This window comes from Mandrillus leucophaeus, unplaced genomic scaffold (genome assembly GCF_000951045.1).
Source record: "Mandrillus leucophaeus isolate KB7577 unplaced genomic scaffold, Mleu.le_1.0 Scaffold745, whole genome shotgun sequence".
NCBI lineage: Eukaryota > Metazoa > Chordata > Mammalia > Primates > Cercopithecidae > Mandrillus > Mandrillus leucophaeus.
In genome coordinates, this window is record NW_012108086.1 from 947,491 (window position 1) to 970,554 (window position 23,064).

At 36.7% G+C, this 23,064-nt stretch overlaps 1 protein-coding gene across 5 annotated transcripts in view; it reads left to right on the top strand.

The window, feature by feature from the left end:
- The window catches only part of ROBO2 (roundabout, axon guidance receptor, homolog 2 (Drosophila)), a 625,987-nt gene that overhangs the window by 269,481 nt on the left and 333,442 nt on the right, over positions 1-23,064 (top strand). The gene's annotated exons all lie outside the window — the stretch shown is intronic.

Below are 23,064 nucleotides of genomic sequence, written 5' to 3' on the forward strand. Positions count from 1 at the left end.
AGGCTGCTCGGGGGCCGGGGCGCGGAGACAGGAAGTTGTCCAACATTTTCATACAAGGCCCCACATTGCGAAGAAGGTGGGGGGATGTAGTTCATTTTACTTTATTATTTTTTTGAGGCAGGGCCTGGCTCTGTCGCCCAGGCTGGAGTATAGCGGCATAGTCTCCGCTCACTGCAAGCTCCGCCTCCCGAGTTCAAGCCGTGATGGTGCCTCAGCTTCCGGAGCAGCTGGAATCGCGGGCACCGCCATTTTGTAGTTTAGTAGAGATGGGGTTCGCCATGTTGGCCCGGCTGGTCTGGAACTGCGGACCTCGGGTAATCCGCCGCCTCAGCCTCCCGAAGCGCTGGGATTGCAGGCCTGAGCCACCACGCGCAGCCGGTGATGTAGTTTTATGACTGGTCACCTTATGTATTCTTCCAATACTCTAGTTCCATGAATAAAAAATAGAATAATACAGATACTGCGTTAGGAACATCTGCTGCAGGGGCCCGTTTGACCATTATGGATGACGTTATGAATACAAATATTTATATTATTTATGTTTGCCATTATGTCTGTTCTGGAATATTAGCAAACCAGAATCCTAATTAGCAAGAGACTATATAAATTGAAATCATGTATTTTAAAGTAAAACAAGTTGATTCAAACTAGGACTCACCACTTGCACAAACTACTTAGCACAAATTACTTAAACCTGGATGTTCTCATCTATGAAATAAGGACTTTATAAGGTCAAGTACTAAATTAGATAATACATGTAAAGTGAAATGCCTAAATACAATGCCTAGGATGTAGTAATTGCCCTGTAAGTTGTAAGTGCTACCGTGAACCAGCCAATGATCTCTACTACATATTATGATTGAGAAATTAAAGATGGTTGACATTTTATATAAATCAATGTCATGGTAATATTATTTATGAAATTATTGTACTTAAGGTCATCAGGATTGCTTTCGTGCATTTGAGACTCTTTTCTTAGATGACAATGGTTCTAATCCATCTTCTATCAAAGTCTATATTTCTCCATTTAAATCTGGCAGATCCGTCTTCTAGAGACATGGCCAAGTCAATGATTTTGTTTAGTCTGTGCTCCTTACCCAATAATATAATACCTGGAAAGTAATTATGTTTCTATTTTTCATTTTAATCTGCTCTTGCCATATTGACAATATGGGCAATGGCCAAGTCCATTATGAGCTCAATTGCTTATGTGCCAGGTGTTAGGAAGTTCATTCTTTGAATCTAACGAAAGTAAAAGATAAAGTCACAGAAATCTGGTTCATTTTATGCATACATTATTCTAACTCTGGATAAATAATTAACCGTTCTTTTATATCCTGTATTGTTTAATGTCTCCCTTGCCCAGAAATAAGGATTTTTATTAGAGTGACTTCAGTCACTGATGAGGCATACATACAGAAATCTCCTGTTAAGTAAGACTAGAATTTGTCTTTGGGCCTTTTTAACGTTTCTGCAAACTGATAACCCAATTGCTCATGCTGATTGACAGAACAACATTGAATATCTAAGTAGTCTAGGCCTTTGTTCGTTAGAATTTGTCCTTTTGAGGTCCGTTGACTGGAAAGTTTGTACTACGATTGAGTGTGCTACAAGTAAGACAGCTTTAATTGAAGCCTCTGAAGAGGAAAGGAAAATAACAAAGAAAACTCTTTTGTATCTTTTTCCATTATCAATAATGCTTGGAATGGACAGTGGTGGTGAAGGACAATATAGAATATGCCTTTTTTTCCATGTAAAACTTCAATATGAAATTATTCAAGTGAATCTCTGACTATGTCATAATGTCTGCATTCTCCAGGTATGTTTGAAACAGATTTTAATGGATGTTGAGTGGCTTCCATTCACCCACTTATGTTTGAAAACACACTTAGAGACTCTGTTGAGAAGGTTGCTTATGCTATTGCTCCTCCTTTTCTGTTGCTGTTCAGTCTGCCCCCAAGTGGTAGAGAGCCTAAGAACCCAAAAAGATAGCAACGTGATCAATCCATGACTTACGACTGCAATTGTATGCCTGATTGATTTTTGTTGGTATACAGCAGCTGAGCAATTTGAAATTTGTCACATGGAATATGAATTCACCTGTTCAAATCATGGCAGTATAATAATTCTTGAAATTGCAACTGTATATTTTAATTCAATACACCAAGTAAAGAAATTTCAAGACATAAAGCCACCATTCATGAAATAGATTTCTAAAGGCTTATGTGGGGATCATTTTCTTTCTCTTACCCTCTTGTTTTAAAACTCCTCTCCCCACCGTGGCCTTATACTGGAAGACATTTTTACTCTTGATTTCTAGCAATTGCTGGCTGGTATTGTTAAGTTTTAATGTTTCAGTGTGATTCAGAACTCTGACCATTTTCAAGTTCTTAGGAGCCCTCTCGTCTCATTTTTAAACATGGCCTTTGGGGAATGACAGTGATTGTGACAGATGGTAAAGGAATAAGATTGCACTTTGGCGCTGCTTCTGTCTTTGCCTCTTGATCTTTTCCCACTTTCTCAAGGCAAATTATAGATTTCCTTTTGCCTCTAGAGGGACGCAAATTGCAGTTGCCAGTTATATGGTTCTTTGTTTCTCTTTCTAGCTCTTAGGAAAAAAAAGGACTCTTATTTAATTAAACATTGTCGTTACATTTATTGTTGATGAAGGGTACTGATTTGTATGTTGGCCAAATATCTGACCAGACAACGGAGAGGACTTGTTGAACTACAGGCAAAAAAAAAAAAAAAAAAAAAAGGAAAAAAACTTTTATTGCGTTTGAAGGTAGCTTCCCTCTAGTGGCAAAACCTGGTACTTCACTTGTAGATTACAAGCAATTTTTAAAAAATCTTTCTTTTTATTATCTCTTTTTAAAACATTATCTGATATGTATAATTTATATATCACACATTTTAATGAATGTGGCTTGCAACTAAAATCGAGGTTCCTAAAAAGTTTAGAAATCTTTTTTTAGTTATTAAATTCATAGTTTTAGGTATGCAAAGTAGGCAAGGTGCTTTACTGTTCATTTTGTTCTTCGGTAATCCCATACATACAACACACAATTCCAAATGAAAGGATTCTAGTTGACTAACAAGATAGTTAATAAAGGGATTCTAGATTTTTTCCATAATTTATCAAAGGAATATGAAGGAATTTTAAAAGTATCACATAAATTTGGGTGGTGGGCATATTGCTTGCTGTACTTCTCTGTATATTAGAAATATTTTAGGCTGGGCACGGTGGCTCATACCTGTAAACCCAGCACTTTGAGCGGCCAAGGCGGGAGGATCACTTGAACCCAGGAATTCAAGATCTGCCTGGGCAACATAGGGAGACCCCATCTCAAAAAAAAAAAAAAAAAAATTAAGAAATTAGCCAAGCGTGGTAGCATACCTGTGGTTCCAGCTGCTTAGGCAGCTGAGATAGGAAGATCACTTGAGCCCAGGAGTTCGAGGTTGCAGTGAGCTGTGATTATGCCACTGCACTCCAGCCTGGGTGACAGAGACAGAGACCGAGACCCTGTCTCACAAAAAGAAAGAAAGAAAAAGGAAAAGTTTTATACTGGAAAAATTTTAGAGAGAGGTGATAGACTCACTAGATAGTTAAAATTTAAGTATTAGAATTTAAAGGGCAATAGAGATCAAGTGTTATAGTTTTAACTTGAACTTATTTGTTCACATTCATGTAACCACTAGGAAAGGATTTAAGCAATGCCAAGAATGTGCTATAATTTAGACAATGTGCAGGAAATACAAGGACAACTAAGATAGGCAAGAGGCAAGTGAACAGAGAACTGAGCAAAGAGACGAGTGCTACTAGAAATATGTATAACAAACTAAGGGAGCATACCAAGGACAGAGTGGTCCTTTGTTTGAGACGGAGGAAAGGACAGTTAAGTACAGAAGATAGGTGTAAATGATCAAATGTTTGGGCACAGTGCACGGGTATTTTCCATGCAGATAGCACCATGGGAAGTGGTTCTGAGCAATCAGGAGATAACAGGGCTTCAAGTGTGGAAGACTTAAATGGAGAGAGCTGAGAGAGACGTTGTTAATAACTTTGCTAGAGCAAGTCCTAAGCAGGCACTGCTTTATACCATAATACATAATCAAATGAGAGAAGACAAGGTTTGTATCCCCAGGCTCCACACATGACTATGAATAATCTTATAAATAATAGATTCATTCACAAAACACAAGATAGTCTAGAATAACCGAATGAAATGATGTTTTTGTGCTGCTTTGACTTCTGACCAAACACAATGTTCCTTGGAAGGAATTATGTTTGACACTATGTTGTGTGAGTGGAAAGAGATCTGTAATGAAGAAGGGCTCAAATTTGAGTATCACTGAGAAAGTTTGCTTCAACAGAGGTCTGGTGATGGGAGAATTAAGCATAATCAAAAGCTCTAGTTGCATTCTGAAGTCAGTTGGAAGTTGTCAGTCCTAATTGGGAGTGGTGTTTGTCTAACACAATGCTTAAGACATTTTTTGATGGCAAAATTTCACAATATAAAGGAACATGACACAAGGTCAGAAGAAATGTAGCAAATTGATGACCAAGACCTAGGCAAACTGTAACTAAGGAAATGGGATGTCAGGAGAGAAATTGAAACTTGTTTAGATCATATCCATACTTGGTTGGATGGGCTGTATTTTATAGATATTTTCATTCTTGAATATTTTAGTTTCTAAGACCTTTATTATGAAACAAGAACATAGGTATAATATATATGTCATATATAACATATATATTACAGTTACAAAGAAAAGTGTATGTAATTACTTGTATCAAATAGTGTTTTATCCCACTCTCTCCATGCCCATAAACATATTTCCCACACTGGCTCTCACCCATGTTCACTCCCACCTTTACATATTCAAGGACTATGACCTTCATGCCCCAAGCACATTAACCCTTCTTTGGCAATACTCACCTGCTGTTGACTTTTCATACTTGCTCTCCTGAGTTGAGCCTTAATTGTATCTTATGACAGTTATCTCAAGACCCTGATATCAGGTATAAGATGAGATCAAGTTTGTAATCTAATGCTAATAGAATAGCACATTTGCATTTTGACCCATTCTTTCTTCCAAAATTAACCGAGAAAAATAGCTTTTCTGTAGAACATAAGCTATTTGAGAAAATGTGTGTCAAATGACTTCATCATCATTTAATCACACCAAGTACATGCCTTTGGACTCTATTTGTGTATAGAGCTAAACCACTATTTGATAAATGTTTGCAATACTGATAACAAGTTTCTTAGAGAATTGGGCAATGTTATTCTTGTCTATTAAAGATAAAACTCCTGAAAATGTTTACAAAGCCCATTGCTTCATCACACACAAACACACACAAACACACCACACACACACACACACACACACACACACACACACACAATTTTCAAGCTTTGAAAGGCTCATGCATAAGACAAAGGGTATTTTCAGTAGGCTTGGAAATCACTTGGCATTTTTGAGATTTGCCAAACAGCTTGAGATATTTAAAAATATTTTTGTTCAATCAAATTCCAAACATGTTTTTCCAAGAACTTTTTTTAGGTCAATTTTTATAACCATGTGTAATTTCAAGAAAATTTAACCCATATGTTTGTTTCTGTGAGTATATATTCAGATTGATTTATAACACAGATGTAAGTATTTCTCTTAACACTGGTGTATGAAGAAGGCGAGAGGGTCTCCCAATTTGCTGCTTGGGACACTCCACAGCGAGACTTTAGATTAATGATCACAGACTATAAGCCAGTTCTAATCTTAACACAGTCTCCATGATAAAAGTCACAGGGGACTGACTCTAAGTGTCAGCAAAAGATCAGATCCAGGTACTGCAGTATGTTGATGAATGTGTGTTCCTAGCATGGACTCAAAAGATGGAACTCCGATTATGACTGTACAGCACTGTGAGATTGAAGCCGTTAAGTGCTACTAAAGGTCTTTACCAACTGTAATGAAAAACTGCATCTGTGCGTAATGATACTTACTGGCAAAATAGGACTGTGACCTGCCAACATATTCCATTATTTTTTGTAGCATCGAGTATAAAAGTAGACCTGTTGTCCTGTTGTAGGGAAAGTAGAAACACAAGTCAAAATACTACCATACTTTACAGGGATAGCAAAAATGAAGTTTTAAACTAGCGTGTGTTTCCTGTAAGTAAGTCTTAAAATTAAATGGAAGTAGAAAAACTCTAATGAGAACCTCAGATTCAGCCAATGTGCCACCTTAGAAGTAAGTGATACTCTCTCCATGGTCAGGATGCTGTAAGTGGGAATGGATAATAACAGGATGTCAGAGTAAGTGCCAAGTGGAAGGAAATTAAAGTATAATTATGATGTAAGGGGGCAGACATAGGTAATTTAAAAAACAAGAATATTTTAGAAATAAGAAATGATTCATAAGTATTTCTTGTGAATGCAAACCAAAAGTCAGATATCACATTCATAATGACGTCTAACTCTATCCAAATACTCACAGCATTTTCAGGGAAAAAACATACTATCTGATCCTGAATGTCGTGCCTACAGAGGAAAGAAAATGAACCTGTTTACTAGAGGGAGAAATTCCAGTGACTGAAGAAGTCAAACAACTTTTTGAACTCTGAGAGTTACCTTAGCTGTTCTGCTTCAGGGTTTTGGCAACATAACAACATCTTTATGAATGTTACCTTATAGAACGCTAGTTATACCAGAGCAGACGCAACTGGGGATTTGACAATTCCGCCACACTTTGACTGGACTGACATTTCCTTAGCAGTAACAAGCTGCTACTGTCTGGTGCTGTGGGGGCCCTGGGCTTGATTTAGGAGCACTGACATTGACTGCTTGTTATTTCATATCTTAGAGCTGTCAGGAGGCAACTGATGTCAGCATAAAATTATTTGATAGCTCTGCGTCTTGGGCAAAATGTGCATCTATCGATGTTATAAAATAGCCATCAAATTCTTGGAATTAGGGGGTAGAGATAATTGAGAAAGAAAACTCACCTGGTTTATTGTTATATGATCTTTTGTTTAAAACTTGGTTCACGTATACATGAACTGTAACTATTAGGCACATACTGGTTGTCTGCATTAAATTACATTCTCATCTAATTCTAACAACAGTTTCAGAGGATAAATAGTATCATGCAAACAATCTGGTTCCAAGATCCGTGCTTTCACCTTGAGTCACATGGTTTTTCCCACAGAATTGAAGATCCTAGAGTAATAGAATTCTTTCCTGGAGCAACCGATGATTTTTTTCTTTAGTTTTAATTTCAGAAAACAGTTGTTCATTTTATTGAGGGAAAATAGCAATTAGCGCCTGGTATGATCTGATAAATACTCACTGAATGAAAATTGGAACTTTTTATCATCCTCATAGCTTTTCTGGAGTAACCATGTAACCAATGGAATGATTCTAGTCATAAATGGAGTTGGTCAATGACTAATTCTCTCATTACATTACTCACTTTAACACATTATTTGAGAACACTTGGAAAATTTGAGGAGTAGTGAGTAAATGTGCGGAATTTTGTGATTAATAATCTCAGTAATAAAGACTATTAGAAGCTCAGAAGCTCTCACAAAATAAGCAAGAAATACCAAATTTATGAATTGTAGCTCAGTTTACCATTCTGTTGATCAAATCACTTATTTTTAAACATAGTGATCTTCTTCAAATGTAGCCATTTCTAAAGAATGCATTTGCTTCTTTCTCAAAATCACCTGCTAACCCCCAAATCATTTTCATTTATAGTATTTTGTATATCCATTGATCTTGTTTTGTGTTGTTTAAAAGTATAACCTTTTTATGTTTTTTGTTTAACTTGAACAATGACAGACCACAATTTAATTTCTAGAATGTGTCTTTGTATGCGAATGTGTTTCTTTTTTTCAAACAAATCACACAGATCTAGGGGATGTGATTCTCTAATTTGAGCTCAGTATATACCAGTTGAAAGCATTTAGTTGTGATTAAAACAGATTGAAGGAGATAATCCCTCTGAGAAAGCAGCTTCAAATAGCTTAGCAGTGCTTCTTCAGGGATAAGAACTAACACAACACAAGCTAATTCCTGCAAAGTCTCCCTGGTGGTGCTGTAGACGTACCTTTCTTTCGTTGTTTTTCTTCCTTATTGCATTCTATTTGAATTCCTCTTGAATATGAATTCTGATTTAATAATAGTTTACTCATTTTGTTTTCCAAGAACCAACATTTACCCTTTTGTGTTAACTGATACAGGGAGATACACTTCATATAATATTAATAAATGAAGAGTGTGCAGGCAGTTCTCAATTTGTAATTGAATGATGTAAAAGTTCATAGGTAAGTCATAGACAGTTTAGAACTCAGGATAGAATTTATCATGGAAATGCTGTTCTATAAAATTTGATTTCTTTGTTAACCCTTCAAAGCCTATTTAACTCATAATGTAGCTGAATATACGTGATGTAACTAGTACAAGTACTGTATAGTAGCAGTTCTGTGAGAATACTTCTAACCAATGTTCTGGATTCCATATTGGGAAGAAACACTGCCCTTTCCTTGGGAATGCCTTCAAATTTATTTCATTCACAGTGTATGTCATTTCTAGGATCAGAGAAACTGACAGGTCTGTATCTGTGGGGGTAGTGTGCTAGAGATAGGAGAAAGAGAAAGAACTAGATAAGTAATAAGTTGTAGAGTGAGATTTTCTTCATTTTCCTATCCTCTTGGATATGCTGTAACTCCATTTTACAATTTAAGACCATGTCCTTGAAAACAGGACTCATTATTGGAGAAGGGACGAGTAAAGTGCATATATGGAACCCAACTATCAAACACTAAGAAAGAAAAGAAAATAGGAAGGAAATGCCCAATGACAAAAGGCAAAGAAGTTGTGACTCCTTCAGCTAAGCCCGACGGAAGACAGAAGTGGAACAGATCTCGTGTTCCTGGATATTAGACACATATGGAGCACTGACATTTCAGAAACTCTGTTGACCCTTAACTATTTGTATTTTAAAAAGCTGAAGATTTAATGGCCGAGTGTGGTGGCTCACGCCTGTAATCCCAGCACTTTGGGAGGCCGAGGTGGGTCGATCACCTGAGGTCAGGAGTTTGAGACTAGCCTGGACAACAATGGCAAAACCCCGTCTCTACTAAAAATACAAAAAAATAGCCAGGCGTGGTGATGCACACCTGTAATTCCAGCTACTTGGGAGGCTGAGGCATGAGAATCGCTTGAACCTGGGAGATGGAGACAGAGGCAGAGGTTACAGTGAGTAGAGATCACACCGCTGCCGTCCAGCCCGGGTGACAGATGAGACCCTATCTCAAAAAAAACAAAGAACATTAGAAATGTTCCTGCTTTACTCACCCCCTTCTTCTCCTTCCCCACTTGCCCTATACCCCTCTGTCCCCGTCACTTCCTCTTCCCTCCCAAAATTGCTTGAAGGATTTTCCTTTCTGCTGTACCCATGATACAGTGATGGTGAGGCACACACTGTATTACTGTAAGTCCCTGTTGAGTTGAGTAATTAACCAAATGCTACCACAGAGTTTATTAATAAAGTTTAGGCCAAATTGTGAAGGGAACTATATTTTAAGACGCAGAACACAGTTTGCTATGTAAAGTTTTGTAAGCTGGAGCAACAATGCACAAACTAACATTCTATGGAGAGTTCCTAGCAAGCCAGAATTGACTAGCAGCATCTAACCTATCCTAAAGTTTTAATTTAGCTTTTATATACAGATCACCTGCCAGCACTTCATCATTTTTGTGTATGCTCTTTGCTGTGCTATTATGTGGTGATTGATCTCTGTTTGATTTATAGTAATGATGATGGCCTGGCATTAACAATGGCATATGTTAAAAATGTAAGGGACCATCTCAGCAATAAAAGAGAGAGAGATAGTTCAGAACCTTTTAACATTGCATTGCCCCTGTTAATGTTTCACAACACTTTATACTCTGAAAAATAAAAAATAAAAAAAGGAAGTGGCATAAAAATAGCATGTAAAGTGTTATTCCCACATGCTGTTCTTGGTCTCTGGCATGCCTGTTATCCCCACATTCTCCAAAAATGACAAGAATGCATCCCATCTGATACATCCTGTGAAAAATTTAAGAGCATATTTGAAAACACGAAATACTGTTTTCATAAACTGCTGAAATCTGTGATAGTTTGGCAGTAATCACAGGAACAATGCTGGAACACAACTTTTAATTTTTTCTTTTCCTTGCATTCTCTTGTCAAATGCACTGAACTTCCCTGTTCTGTATTGCTTTCTGATATCTTGATCCAAGTCTCCCTAAAACACACATGTTAATGCCTAAACACAGTTGAACACTTGGCTTTTCCCCATTAATTAATAGTCCAGTGTTGATATTGATGTAGTCTTTTGTGGATAAAAAGAAACAATCTGAAGCTAATTTAGCATGGAGTAAATTAGTAACACAGCTTTTAAGAAAAAGAGGAATGATGGAATGGACAAAAGCAGATGTAAGATCTTCTAGACGGATACATGTGGCTACAATTCTATCAAGGCAAGAACTGGCAGAACTGGAAACTTCTTTTCTATTTTTATTCTCCTGTAACTCCTTCAGAATTTAAGAGTCACTCCTTGTCTCCATGGCAAAACATAACAAATGCTGTTTGTTCCAGTGTTTAGGTTAATGACATAACCTGCTAACCCTTGGTTACACAGAATAACCTTCACATTGAGAGTGATCCTGCACCATTTCTGAAACATAAGCATCATGCCTGGCAGCTTTTTGTCAATAAGCATATGAAAAAGAAATTCCAAAAGAAAGAGTGCAGCGTAGTGATACTGTAGTGACTTCTTCAGCCAGTTTTTTTTTTTTTTGCTGGAGAATTAATTCTCCTTAATTCTGATTCTCTACTGCCCTATGCCTCACATTGGGTCTAACTTCCCACAGTGCTGAGATGTGCATTCTTCCAATTTGTACAGTCAATCTAAGGATTCAAGCAGACTACATCATTCGTTGGAATACACTGACTGTACTGACCAGATTATAACCTGTCTCTACTTTTGGGGCTATGTGAGGGAGGCACAAGGATAGAAACAATGGTAAATACCTATGTATACTTACTGTATTTGAAACGTATTATCTCATTTAGCTGTCACAGTCCCGAGCTGGGAGTTATAAAGGAAGCATTCTTGGAAATGATGGAAGCTCAGTAAAGCCAACAAACATGAACTTCAGCATTAGACAAACTCAAACTAAGTTAGTAATAGTTCTACTTTTCATTTTTTTTCTTTTTTAATATAAAAGCATTTGCTCCTCCACTCTACCCTAAAGTGCAAATGTAATACATATTACAGGGTATGACTTGTCCCTGATTTGGTGTCCATACAAATTCTCTGTGTCAGAGAATGACCTAGAACTTGGTATGCTTTGTGTTTAACAATCATTCAATATGTTATGAAAGTTTTTTTTATACTCATGGCTGGGCATGGTGGCTCATACCTGTAATCCCAGCACTTTGGGAGGCCAAAGCAGGTGGATTACTTGAGGCCAGGAATTTGAGACCAGCCTGGCCAACATGGCAAACCCTTATTTCTACTAAAAATACAAAAATTAGACTGGCGTGGTGGCACATGCTAGTAATCTTAGCTACTCAGGAGGCTGAGGCAGGAGGATTGCTTGAATCTGGGAGGTTTAGGTTGCTGTGAGCTAAGATCACACAACTGCATTCCAGCCTGGGCAACAGAGCAATTTATTTAATCTTTATTTTCTTTTTGGAGAAAATAAAGATTATATTTATACTTGAATAGCAGTCAATTATAAATGAGCTGAGAGGGTGAAGTAAAGAAGCCTGTGTAGACGAATGAACAGAGACAGACTCTTGTGATGTGTGTTTAAAGGATTATTGGAAGGTCATTTCAGAGTGGACAACTCAAGAAAGAAAACTTTGGTGGGAGGTTTTACAAGGTCTTCAAAGCAGGCAAAGAAATGTAGGTTTTGATCTGACCACATTATATGCATTTTGCTTATTTGTCATTGAAGTGTATTACTAAATACTGTCTTATCCTATTTCAGTAGTGATCTTTGTTTATTTGGTAAAGTAATAATTTTTTAAGGGTTAGCAATTCTAGGTTCCACCAGGAAAGAGTCAAGTGAAATTGTTTCTCAGTATTTGATTGACTTGATTCATTCATTTTCAAAGAAAAGGTAAATCATATAGCATTCTGTATGATGTAGACTGTGTCACTGAGAGTGAAAAAGTTACCTTTGTCTTCCATCATTTGAGAATGTGCTGTTGAATTTGAGAAAAGAGCCCTGGGGCATTAACAATACACATTCTCCAATCTAGACTTCAAAATGTTCAATAGATGTTTAGGGTATGACAGAAAAATATTAAGTCCATTAATATGATAATTACAGTGTTTCTTGCTTCCTTGTACCCTGCACTGATTACTACATATACAGGACTCAAAATATAAACTTTATGTTTACTGAACGTGCCAGTGTCTATGTCTGAATTCATAAATGCCATCTTAGGAGCCAGGCAATTTCTGTTTACTGCCTAGTGCCTTAGGGAGACTGTTTAATGAGGAGATGTGAAGCCTTTTACAGTTTATTGTTGATGACATTTTGAGGACACTTGCAGTGGGGTAGACTGAAAAACAGTAAAGCTGGGTATTTTCTTGGATGTGGTTTATAAGCCCCAGAGTGTTGTATCAGATTTTATCAGTAATCAAATTTCTACTTGATAGCAAAAACAAAAACAAAACCTTTTTAGAAACTTAATTTCATACATTGAAGGCAAAGAAAAAAATACTTGCAAATCTGATATCTGAATTTTCTTAAGATTCAAAGAATTTCAATTTTTCTAGTTATTCAGTTGAAATAAAGGGTACTACCACTGTTTTTATAAGCTTAAAATGCGTATTTATTTATTTATTTTGAGATAGAGTCTCCCTCTGTCACCCAGGCTGGAGTACAGTGGCGCGATCTCTGCTCACTGCAACTTCCATCTCCCAGGTTCAAGCGATTCTCCTGCCTCAGCCTCCCGAGTAGCTGGGATTACAGGCACGTGCCACCACGCCCAGCTAATTTTTGTAGTTTTAGTAGAGACAGAGTTTCACCATGTTGGTCAGGCTGGTCTTCTAACCCCAGGTAATCCACCCACCTCAGCCTCCCAAAGTGTGGACTTACAGGCGTGAGCCACCATGCCTGGACCGAAATGCCTATTTCTTAGGTTAGATATGGTAGTGTTATAACTGTTGATATCCTTTGTAGTCTGTAGTTAAAAACTCTGAAATGGCTTGAGGCAGTTCTACAGCAAAAATTCGGTATGTATGTCTATTCAGATAACGATTCTTATATTGTGTATTATATTAATATACGTAATGTATTTTCATGTCTATTGCCTAATACTTTCAAAATGAAAAAGAAATTGAACAATATATTTTTCTCTTAACTTTGTTTTCATTGGAACCTTTTGTGACCAACTTGTACTTACTAAAATTATAAGACTGTGGCACAACCCAGTGATGAAATGTGAGCCATCGGGGTCTGTCCAGGTGGGCCAGTGTTGGTGTGTCTTCATGACTGGGTCTGGTTCTCAGCTCTGTAGGTACCTTTTACAGAGGTAATGTTATGGAGTGTGTGGTTAAAAGCTCTGAAAATGCACTTTGTAGACTTCAATCCAACCCCATCAATTTCTTAGTGTGTATAGTTATGTAACTCATAGGTATGTAGTTATGTAATCTCAATATGTTACATAACTTAGTGTGACACAGTTACATAAGTTATGCACATAACATAGCACAAATAACTACATAAGCTACATACTTGACATAACATACATAACTGTTATGTACATAAGGTATATTTAGTACATAAAAGTTACATAATTGAAATATTTGTGTAATTAGGCATTAACTCCAAAAGATGTGGTACATATTTGTACCTGCTTGGGTTATCATCATAATAAAAACAGATAATGTTTGTAAATACTTCAGCTCTAATATATAGCACAAAATGAATAACCAGTATTAGTTGTTGTTGTTAATATTAATGTTAGTACTGCGTAATCATCTGAAAAGCACTTGCTCAATACCAAGGTTAAAGACAGAGAGCTAGAGCGACTTATTACAAGTTTACCCACGTGAATTTGTTTTTACCAGAAAACCCGAATGCCCTTCCTGACTTTAAGCAGGAAATGTGTCTGTGATGATTTGCCCTTCTGGAACCATTTCTGGTTGGGGTTAAGTGAAATCTACTAAATTTTGTATCCTGGGTTTCTCTTCTCTGTGCTTTGTGCAGATACTCCTCTCTCCCTAAAAAGAATTATTTGACAAGATACAATGCATATGATTATGGTTATTCTAGCTTAAACCAGTTTATTATAATAGATTTAGTTGAAACTTGGTTATATTCTGGCGTTAGTCATTTTATTAACCATGAAGAGGTTATAGCTTTAGATGTGTTGATTCAACCATGCATTCTTAAGATGCTGTCGCAGAGACCTTAATTAAACCTGGATGTTCCTAAATTTCCTCAGACATTAGTTTCACCATATTTCTAATGTTACTCTTAGAAGGGAAGCTTTCTGCTTCCATGTAGTCGAAATGGTAAAGAATCCTAGATTTTAGTTTTATTAGATTGATTAGAACAGAATGCAAGTATAGAAGTTTTTAAGTGAAAAAATCCATGTGGGTAAAAATGTATGCCTGTATTTTTGTTATAAACCAGTGATTTAAATTTTAATGCATATGTTTATGAAGAGAAGTATGTTTGTTATTATAATAAACAATAAAAAGCCATTGGTCACGTGACTTACGAAGGCAAACCTGGCAATGACTTTTGTCTCATATGTCTGCAGCCTGCCATCACATATGCCTAAATTTTTATGAATGGGTGTCCACTATATTGTTATAACCATCTGCAATCAAATGTGTTATGCAAAACAAAGACTCAGTTGGTATAACTAATTGTTTGCATCAATTATGAAAATCATCACGTTATGTTATTTAGAGTAATTATTTATATCTTCAGTTGGGATGGACACTTTTCAGGAGCAAAATGTGTACTTTGTTTCTATTTTTTCTGAAATAGGCACGGAAAGTGTATTAATCCAGCGTTAAAAAGGGCGAAGCAACAAGCTTCCCTGATTGGAGTGTCGTTCCCAAGCATTTTACTGACAAATTCATTCAGATTGAGTAAGCTCTTTAAGTCCTCCCTCCCTCCCTCCTTCCCTCCCTCCCTTCTTCTTTTTTATTTTTTTCTAGTTAAAGTCATACTCTAACACCTATTCTCCTGCCCACAACTATACGTTTCAGTAAATGTTCTTAAGACTAACAGGTACTTCTCTCCTAATGCCTAAATGAACTCAACCACCATGGAGAAGTGATAGTTTTGGTTGGTAGATAAAAAGTGATCATTTCGGCACTGTATTAACCTATACATGGATTAGGTAGTAGCCCAAGAAACAATAGGGTGGCCAGAGACTTTGAGGGAACAAAGGCTGAACAGAAAGTGAGAAGAGGCCAAAAACTCCATCAGTTGTGTGAATCTGCCTTGGGCACTCTGACCTGTATGGAGCTGGATATCATCTTCGGTGACGTCTCCAGCCTGCCTGTCCCAGACTGCCTGTGCTTGACTTCAGGCGCTCATTTTCTTTCCCCATATAATCCAATCCATTAAATGTCTGCTATAGTTTTTCTGGCCTGAAGAGAAATTTTGTTTGTTTGCTTGTTTGTTTTGGCCTGGTTCCGGGCCAGGGTAAGATAAAGCATACACTGCTTTTCTTCATTCCTACATCACATATATGCTTCTCTTCAACCTTCTCTTTTTCACTCTTTGACATACACAGGCACTTCTAAAGCTCTGCGATATCCCTCACCGTATAACAAACTTCCTGGCAGAAGCAGAGGCAATAGCTCTCTGGTAGTGCTTGGGGGAGTGACAGATGCTTTCAAGACTGACAGAAAAAAGAAAACACAAGCTCTTTTTCAGGAACTCTGTGTGTGTGTGTGTGTGTGTGTGTGTGTAGAGAGAGAGAGAGAGAGAGAGTCTTAGTGAGACACAAACCTGCCGCTAAGGTAGCAATTATTAGGTCTTATAATTGAGATTTACTTGTGGACCTGAAAACTCTGCTCAGTCCATAAGAGAATTCCCTGTATTCCCTGTATAGTAGGAGCAAGGCACTTATCTATTGTAAGGTTATCTGTACCATTCCATTTGACATTTTTAAGTCTATAGCAGTAGGCGAGAAAGGTGGACCTTTGCAAAGATACTGATAGCCCAAACTAAAAGAAGTTAAAACTTGAAGTGGTAATTTAGTGTTCTCTTCAAAGGTTGTTTAAGTACACACATTATTAATATACACTTAGTTTATGCTTCTGACATAGCAGATCAGACTTTATACCTGGAGACATTGTAAAGACAAACGTCAAGGTTGGGCATGATGACTCACCCCTGTAATCCTAGCACTTTGGGAGATCCTTTGAGGACAGGAGTCCGAGACTAGCCTGGCCAACATGGTGAAACCTTGTCTCTACTAAAAATACAGAAATTAGCCAGGCATGGTGATGCATACTTGTAATCCCAGCTACTCGGGAGTCTGAGACATGAGAAACGCTTGAACCCGGGAGGTAGAGTTTGCAATGAACCAACATCACATCACTGCACTCCAGCTGGGGTGACAGAGGGAAACTCTATCTCAAAAAACAAAAAAAGCAGAGGTCAAAAATTTTTATGTGTTCATCCATACCCATAGCTGTACCTATATTCTTTAACTTATTATAAAACAAACATGATAGTATTTCGTTTGCCAAAACGTAAATATTTTCCACTTCTATTCACTCACCTAGGCTGCCTTCTTTACTATAGACCCCAGGCCCATTCATAATTGACCCATCCCCTACTTGGGTCTGCATATGATCATAAATAGCAGCTCTCACTACTGAGTCATTATTAAACAGGAAACATATCACTACTGAGTCGTCATTAAACAGGAGGCATATCACTACTGAGTCATTATTAAACAGGAAACATATCACTACTGAGTCGTCATTAAACAGGAGGCATATCACTACTGAGTCATTATTAAACAGGAGGCATATCACTACTGAGTCATTATTAAACAGGAGGCATATCACTGCTGAGTCGTCATTAAACAGGAGGCATATCACTGCTGAGTCATCATTAAACAGGAGGCATATCACTGCTGAGTCATTATTAAACAGGAGGCATATCACTGCTGAGTCGTCATTAAACAGGAAGCATGTCACTACTGAGTCATTAAACAGCTGTCTCTTATACACATCTAGATGTGTATAAGAGACAGCATTACTAAACAGGAAGCATGTCACTGCTGAGTCGTCATTAAACAGGAAGCATATCACTACTGAGTCATCATTAAACAGGAAGCATATCACTGCTGAGTCGTCATTAAACAGGAGGCATATCACTGCTGAGTCATTAAACAGGAAGCATATCACTACTGAGTCATCATTAAACAGGAAGCATATCACTGCTGAGTCATTAAACAGGAAGCATATCACTGCTGAGTCATCATTAAACAGGAAGCATATCACTGCTGAGTCATCATTTAACAGGAAGCATGTCATTGCTGAGTCATCATTAAACAGGAAGCATATCACTGCTGAGTCGTCATTAAACAGGAGGCATATCACTGCTGAGTTGTCATTAAACAGGAGGCATATCACTGCTGAGTCATCATTAAGCAGGAGGCATATCACTGCTGAGTCATTAAACAGGAGGCATATCACTACTGAGTCGTCATTAAGCAGGAGGCATATCACTGCTGAGTCGTCATGAAACAGGAGGCATATCACTGCTGAGTCGTCATTAAACAGGAAGCATATCACTACTGAGTCATTGTTAAACAGGAAGCATATCACTGCGGAGTCATTACTAAACAGGAAGCATGTCACTGCTGAGTCGTCATTAAACAGGAGGCATGTCACTACTGAGTCATTATTAAACAGGAAGCATATCACTGCTGAGTCATCATTAAACAGGAAGCATATCACTACTGAGTCATCGTTAAACAGGAAGCATATCACTACTGAGTCATTATTAAACAGGAAGCATTTCACTGTTGAGTCATCATTAAACAGGAAGCATATCACTACTGAGTCATCGTTAAACAGGAAGCATATCACTACTGAGTCATCATTAAACAGGAAGCATATCACTGCTGAGTCATTACTAAACAGGAAGCCTATCACTGCTGAGTCATTATTAAACAGGAAGCATATCACTACTGAGTCATTATTAAACAGGAAGCATATCACTACTGAGTCATTATTAAACAGGAAGCATATGGAGTGTTAGGTTATTCTCTGATTCATAGTAGCCATCAAGAAAAAGGAGGAAACATAGAAAATAATTTATAGTGATTGATTGATTGGCAACTGAGCCTACCTGTATGTTAGATAAGGCAACTTTTATTTTAAAGAGCTGACACTACGTTAGAAGAGAGAGATATCCACCAAAGATAAGCAATGCAACATTGTTCACTGCTAACTGAGTCAGTTAATGATGCCTTAATGGTTTGATGGGGAGAAAAAACTCAGAAATTAAATGTTGAAATTGTGATAATCGAGGTATATGCAAGGTACTGTAAGACAAAAGAGAAGCTTTGTAAGCAGCCTTCTAAGAGTAGAATGGGCTATAAAGCTGAGTGATCCCAGGGAACTCTGTCTGAGAAAGTCAAGAATGGCCTCTTAGTGATGGCTTTGGAGGTAGGATAATCAATGGGCAGAAATATGCCTGGTGAAGAAAAAGGAGATAAACAAAGAGTTCCACTTGCACAAATGCAGTTTTCAAAGGGTCCCTTTGGACTTTGTAGGCGAGCAAAGAGCCAGGCTTTCAGGTGCATGGTGTACAGAGTATCGCATTAGGGAAGGTGAGACTGAATAGTTAGACAGAAGGTAGAGTGAAAAGGACCTCTTCAGGTTCGGCAAAAGATTGTAACATTTATCCAACAAGCAACACAAAGTCAAGACGGACCTGTTTGTCTCCTAGTCGTCTTTGTATCTCCCTCTCCTGCCCTTTGGAACTTCCTTATTTTTTTTTTCTGTTCATCTTCCTTTTTTCTCCTCCTCCTCCTGCTCCTCGTCTTCTTCCTTTTAACCCATCTCTTTCTCGTCTTCCTCTTTTTTTCCTTTTGCTTATAAATGAAGGATGATGCTTTCAGTAGTGGTGTGGTGGATGGACTAGGATTGGGAAAGATGATTAGCATGTTGAATAATTAGAACTTTTAGTAATACGTTATGAGGGAACTAATGAGGCCTTCCGTAAGAAAGTAGCTGATAAAAGCAGATAGTGGGCATTTCCCCTACAACCTCATATGGCAAAGACAGGAAAGATCTCTGGTTCCCCTCCCTAAGCCTGGTGTATCACACCAAGGCCTGGCACCAAACAGGCAGACTGTGAAATTTTATTGTTTGCAAACAAACAAACAAACAAAAACTTGTGAATAATGGATAGTTTCTATTTTGTGATTCTGAATGAATTGGTGATGACTTTCCCAAGGCCGAAAACAAAGCGTGTGTAAAATAGTGAGGAAAAAAGGAATAGACAAGTTCCACTTTTGTTTTGCTAAATGTGGTATGTCTCTAGGACAAAATAATGTCTGTATTCAACAAATACTTGGAAATAAATACAAGTTCTAGACTAAGGGAAAGAAGGAAAAACCATCTACAAGAGCTGAAGTTTCATTGCAATTTTTATGGGACAGATAATGTAAAGGGTTGGTTTTATGTTAGGAAGAAATTAATTGTTCACTTTTTGAATGAACATCAGCCATTTCTAGCTGTTTGAAAGTCAACTCATATTTCTAAAGAGGTACTGTCACAAAGATACATTTGGAAGCCTTCAAATGTCTTTTGGTTCTTTTAAAATTAGCATTTTGCCTTTTCCATTCATAAGGCAGCCACTTATCAGAAAGTAATCTTTCTTCTTTGGAAAGAAAACCTTTGCCCTAAGGAAAATGGCATCTCTTCCTCAAGATTAGCCCCCAAAACATTAAACTTGGAATAAAGCAGCCAATTCTGTTCATGGTTATGACCAGAAAAAGAAAATGGAGAGTTTATTTTCTTAAAGTCTGTTCAAGTTTAAAAATTTGTGTTTGATCCCTCAAAATTCATTTCATGTTGAATATGTTACCTGAACTTAAGTTGAGTTCACAATATTTTTCAAAAACTACTATTAACAGCAAAACATTTATTTTGATATAAAAGTATGTTTCTTGTATTGTTACTTTATTTTATTTGAACCTAATAGTTAACTCACAAATTGCATATCTTGCCCAAAAATAAGCTATTGCTTTTAGGCCAAATAAAACATTAAATGAGAACACTACGAAGCTAATTGATTCTGGGATTACATAAACATCCCCTAATCTTAGTATTAAATTCATTTCTTTTAGGAATACATTGCAAAAATTAGGGTAAAAAGGTTTTGAATTACCTTCCAGTATGAAATGGTAAGGTCTTTTAAATATATGGATAATCAGTAAAATGATTTTATTAGTCATGTTTCTGCTTCCTTGGCAGAAAAAATTCCAGCTTGGCTCCACAAACCAGCATAACCAAATTTGTTATAGTAAATAATAAATCTGCAAGTATTGGTTGATGTTTAACTTCAGCATCCTTGAAACATTCCATGGAACTTTCGTATTTACAATAAACAGCTACCATGAGTAATAATATGCTTGGGTAAAACAAAGAAAATGTGGTTCTTTCTTTCCAATTATAAAGCAAAGTTTTAGAAAACAGACATCGGAGAAGGGGTGCCACAGATCTATTTTTAATATGCAATACAAGTTAGAGCTCATATTTTATTTTGGTCCAGGATTAAGAAAAAAAATTTGGTTTGGAGATAGTATTTTACTTCAGCATTTCCACATTGGGTCTTTTCTATTTCTCATTGTTTGTGATGCTTTTAAATCAAGTGCACTTTGTTTTATAGCTAACATCTGCTCCCCCCTTGTTCTGGTCCGAATTTCAACATGTGGTTGCTCTGAGATTGTTCATGAGGTCTCAGACAGGATCACCATGACCTTACCTGAGAGTGGTCAAAAGAGGAGCAGTTGAGTGTTGTGAAGATGAAGCTCATGTTTATCTGACAAATGACCTTAAAGATAAAATGCGGAAAGCCAAACTCACTAGTGTGGTCGATGCAGAGCAATGAGACAATGTTGTGGCAATTATTTTTAAATAACTTATTAAACTTTTAAAATGAAAAGATTTTTTAAAGGGCAGACATAGGTCTTTAAGGAACCAGAGTGCAGTTATTGAATGAAAATATTGATGTGAATATATTTTTCAAATATGTTTCAAATTGTTAGCATCTGCCATCACAAATATTCAATGTTTTTAAAAATACTAATATATTTAGTTATAGGTCAAGAAAATTACTAGGATTAGGTATTTGCTACTAGCAAAACAATGCCATTTTTCCTAGCTATTGCTTTTTCTATTGAGTAAATTATTGAAATAATTGTTCGAGTTTATATTTTACTCATAGTTGACGCTAGAATAGTAAAGCCAATGAACTGATAGAGTTGATTTGTTTTTTAATTGCAGATCTAATAGAAACAGCTCTAGAGGTGAATCCCTGATAACATCTCAAAATGGTTGCTTAATTTTCCATATTACAGGAGTATTCTGATAGAAAGAATAACAAACAGAACTGCTTTCAGACAAGGAACATTTTATTTAAATTATTTTCTTTTTAGTTTATTTCTAATATATTTCTAATATATTTACCTTATTTTGGAGGCGATGAGGACATTAAGAAAGCTTTTCTTTATTTTTTGGCAAATGATAAAAAAACAACACTTTTTAAATCTCACATATATACACACACACATCTATATTCCATATGGAATTCCATATATACACATATATATATTCCATATGGTTGAAATAACCACTTTGAGGATTACAGTTAGAAGTTATCTGCAGTTAGCCTGGCAAATGTTGACTGTAATTAAATGAGTAAATAGAATTTGAATGTACAGATAATTGACCAAAGAAGATGCCAAACTGGTCAGGTAATAAAGAAAAGTGTGGTGAGCTTGAAAGTTCCAAATATTTTTCACCATCTTCTTCATGTAGGAACATGTTTTAAGACTTGAATTTCAGCTTTCTCAAAAATATTTGAAATACGGTTGATGTGCTGAATAGGAAATTTTGATGAAACTTGCATCTGTGGACAACATCAGTGTCCCTAAAAATGCAAGAAATGATCTTCGTCAGTATAGCCTTAAAATAATCCATTTAATGGAAGAAAAGTTGTTTTTTGGTTTTCTCAATTTTTGGGTAGGCTTTTAAAATCTGTATCATTTTCAGATTTGCAAAATGCCATTATTATCATGGCCTTTTCATAGAACTAAAGCATATATCTTTAGAGAAGGGAATGATGACCTTCTCATGAATTAGTGGCTTTAGGCATCATAATATATATTTTTAAAAAAAGAGTTGGAGTGGCTAGCAAAAAACATGCAAACATTTTATAGGGCTTTTTTCCCCTTTCCACTTCAATGCATTTATTTGAAAACTGCTTATTTGCCTGAATTTGCCCTGCTGGCAAAAGTTTTATACCACATAGCTACTTTTTATTGTTGATGCACATCATGAATAACAGCTTTATTTGATGGCAAATGAGATGCCCCAAGTCGCAAGCTTTCCATAAACATATGTGAATTGTTCAATTTCCTTCTCATTGTATAATTTCCACCCTGGCCCTTTGCCTGCTGATATTCAGATAAAGATTTCATTCAAGTAATTTTCAAAGCTGTCCTATGTTCTTTGCTATCATAAGTGGTAAGATTGCTCAATTCGTATTAGCTATAATACAAGTGCTGCAGAGGTTTTTATCAGATTTTTCTAAAATCATTTCTTTGTCATGAATGGTAACGAGAATAATAAAATAATGCCTCCAGTTGGTTTTCCAAACACTGGTGGTTTATTAGCAATGGAATTAGTAATATGAATGTGAAAAGTCACTTTTCTAAAGAACATATCTTAATGAATTATTTTGTTTCCTTTTCTTTCATGTCTCCTCA